General features: G+C 50.4%; 1 pseudogene; it reads left to right on the forward strand.

Annotated features, from left to right (window-relative positions):
- Window positions 1-888: 888 nt before the first annotated feature.
- LOC140699548 (cyclin-dependent kinase 16-like) lies at window positions 889-2921 on the forward strand (annotated as a pseudogene).
- The last annotated feature ends 892 nt before the right edge of the window (window positions 2922-3813 follow it).

The raw sequence follows: 3813 nt of genomic DNA on the forward strand, positions 1-3813 counted from the left end.
ACTTGGAGTGAGGCTAGGCAAAGCAGTTACAAAATAAAAGGAATTAATGTCATTTAATAACACAGTGACTGAGTATTAGGCATTGAATGGGGAAGAAGGAAAATGAGTCAAGACCAGAAGTATTCAGAAACTAGAAGGCCAAGATTGGGTGCAGGTAATATGCAGAAATAAAAAGTAAATAAATAATTCTGGGAGTCAGTTTCAGGTAAGCTGGAGAAAACATGTTCCACCCTGTCTGTACCACTGAGTGCAGCTCTGAGACAGAATGCACAGAGCAGCTGTTAGAAGACTCTGCAAACTGAGTAACAGCAGGACAACTGGAAAGAAGACCAGAATTTAAAGTACCACCAAATCTCTGGTAAAGTTACCCTGTTTTTTATCCTGTGGTCCTGTCACCTCTTGGTCACAAAAGTAAGCAGCACAGAATAACTACGGCCCTGTTCTTCTGAATACAGAACCTGAAAGAAGTACTCCAGGGACATGAAGTGTACTGGGGAGGTTACGATGAGGGGAGACCTCATGAAAGAAATCTCAGTAAATTTTTAAATAATCTTAGAAAATTTAATCCCAAACTTTGTGTGCATGTCTGGACCTGATACTAATCAGTATAATAAAGACTTGTTAAACCTGATTATCAGAAAGACTTCTGGTCAGACCCAGCCGGCCGCTGGACGTGCACTTGTGGGACAGATCTGAATAGCTCTGCAAAAGCGTTGAAATTGAATTGACATTCAACCCAGAGCCAAAGAAGACGGGCTGAAACCTGTGGCCTGAATTTAACCACATAAATTTCTTGCCAAAACAAACATACCAACTTTATTCAAAGGATTAAAAAAAAAAACCTCCGTGTATGAAAGCATGAGATAGCAGTCCAAAATTCCTCAGCATATGAAGAAACAGGAGACTCTCAATTCTTACGGGAAAAGACGATCAACAAACATCAACATTGACATGACAAAGTTATTAGAATTACCTGGCAAAGATTTTAAAATAGTAAGTTATTTAAAATATTCTAACGAGAAATTGCAAGCACTCCTAAAATTAATAGGTTGGAGGACTCAGAAATGAGGTATAAAGAAGGATCAGAAGGGGGTCCGCCGCGTCTCCGCCAGCGGTCGGCCCTGAACCGCGCGCCTCCGGGAGCTCTCGGACTCGAGCCGGCGCCGAGGAGCCCGGGGCCGCTGCCCGCAGCGGCCGAGCGCAGGGCCGGCTGAGCGGGACGCCGCCGCCTCCTCCTCCTCCTCCTCCTCCTCAGCAGGCGGCGGCCCGGGCCGGCAGCCACGCCTAAGACCCCTGGGACGTGCGCCTGTGGCGAACAGGAGGGGAAGGAGGGGCAGGAGGTCGCGCGGCCTCAGCCCGTCCTGCCGGCCCCGCGGCGCTGAGGTGGCTCGCGCGTCCCCGCCGGGCGCCGCGGATCCGCTGAAGAAGATCAAAAGGCGGCTGTCAATGACACTCCGAGGGGGCCGAGGTGTAGACAAGACCAGTGGTGCCCCTGAACAGACTGGCCTGGGTGAGAGCGGCGGCGGCGGCGGCGGCGGCGGTGACCTTGGAGAGGCCCCCACACGAGCTGCCCCTGGGGAGCCCCGCTCTGGACGCGGCCCGCCCAGCTCCGCACCAGAGGTTGTACACGGGGACTGGAAGGTGCGGTCGGCGGGGAGAGGGGGCAGGCTTCCGCCGCGCCCTCGCGTGAGGGGCAGGCACCAGGGAGGGTGCGCATGTGCAACCCCCCACCCCTCACCCCCTTCACCTCCTCACACCCGCACCCCCGTGCAAGATCTCCACGGAGAACGTCAACAAGCGCCCATCACTAGCAGCCCCCATCCGGCTGCCCGCTGGCTCCCTTGAGAAGTTGACCCCAATATCCCCGTCTTTGACAAGCCCCTCGTCTGCCACCTCCGCCGTGTCAGCCTGCCTGAGATCGACTTTGGGAAACTGGAGACCTACATCAAGTTGGACAAGCTCGGACAGGGTACATATGCCACCGTCTGCAAAGGCAAAAGCAAGCTCACAGACAACCTTGTGGCGCCCAGGGAGATCAGACTGAACACAAAGAGGGGGCGCCCTGCACCGCCATGTGGGAAGCGTCCCTGCTCAAGGAACTCAAACACGCCAGCATCATCCCACTACACGACATTATCCTCAGAGAGGTCGTTCACACTTGTCTTTTGACTACCTGGACAAGGACCTGACGCAGTACCTGGATGGCTGTGGGAACGTCATCAACATGCACAATGCAAAACTCTTCCTGTTCCAGCTGATCCGTGGCCTGGGCTGCTGCCACCGGCAGAAGGTGCTACACCGAGACTTCAAGCCCCAGAACCTGCTCATCAACGAGAGAGGAGAGCTCAAGCTGGCCGACTTCGGCCTGGCCCGGTCCAAGTCAGTTCCAATGAGGACCTACTCCAATTAGGTTGTAATGCTGTGTACCAGCCCCCAACATCCTGCTCGGGTCCACAGACTACTCCTCTCAGATTGGCATGTCGGGTGTGGGCTGCATCTTCTATGAGATGACCACGGGCCAGCCCCTCTTCCTGGGCTCCACGGTGGAGGAACATCTGCACCTCATCTTCCGCGTTTTGGGAGCCCCAACTGAGGAGACGTGGCCAGGCATCCTGTCCAGTGAAGAGTTCAAGACATACTGCTATCCCCAGTTCCCTTGTCCTTGCTGTAGACTTGACAGTGGCGGGGCTGACCTCCTCACCAAGCTGCTGCAGCTTGAAGTTCGCAATTGGATCTCCGCAGAGGATGCCATGAAACTTCTTTTCTTGCTCAGTCTGTGGAAGCGCATCCACAAACTTCCTGACACTACTTCCATATTTGCACTAAAGGAGGTCCAGCTACAAAAGGAGGCCAGGCTTCAGTCTTCATCAATGCCTGCCTAAGGCAGGCCAGCTTTCTGGGTGATGGGCACCGAGTTCTAAGCCACAGACTGAGGCCCCAGCAGGCAGCAGCTGGAGGGATGCCACACCCCTCACAGGGCAGCCCCCAGCTGCATCCTTCCTGCTTGCTGCCTGCCTACCTGCCTGACGCATGCTCACCTTCCCATGTGTCCCCTGCTGCCTGTGCATACACCTGACCATTGGCCTGTCAGCCCACCCATTGGCCAGTCTGCTGAGTGCTAACAAAGCTCTCATCACTCCTTAAATTAAAAAGAAAATCAAAAGGAAATATTTGAACTGAAAAATTTAATAACTGAAGTATAAAACTCACTAAATGAGCTCAAAAGCATAAAGTGCATAACAGATGAAATTGTCAGTGAAACTGAAAATAGATCAATAGAAATTATTTAACCTGGAAAAAGATATTTAAGACAAATTAACACAGCCAGAGGAACCTGTGAGAAAATAACAAAAGGCATAACATCCCTGCCATCAGAGTCCCAGAAGGACAGCAGAAGTTCAGTACTGAAAAAATATAATTCAAGATATAACATAAAAAACTGAAATCAATCAGAAAAAATGGCATATTACCTGTAAGAGAAGAACAATTTGAATGACTAACCAGAAACTACAGAAGGAAGAGGCATGATATTTTTCAGTTGCTGAAAGAACAGAACTGTCAGCTTGAAAATCTATATTTAGTAAAAAAGACCCTAGGCATGAAGGCGAAATGAAAGTGTTCTCAGATGAAGGAAAACTAAGAGAATTTGTTGCCAGCAGATTTGCTGTAAAGGAATTGCTAAAGGAAGTTCAGATTGAAGGGAAATGATACCAGAAAATAATAGTATCTTAGGGATAGTAAGCAAGAGAAATGGTAATTGTCATGGTATATATAATAGGCTATTCTCTTAAGTTCTTAAAAATGCAGTTGATG

This window comes from Vicugna pacos, chromosome 11 (genome assembly GCF_048564905.1).
Source record: "Vicugna pacos chromosome 11, VicPac4, whole genome shotgun sequence".
In the NCBI taxonomy this organism is placed as follows: domain Eukaryota; kingdom Metazoa; phylum Chordata; class Mammalia; order Artiodactyla; family Camelidae; genus Vicugna; species Vicugna pacos.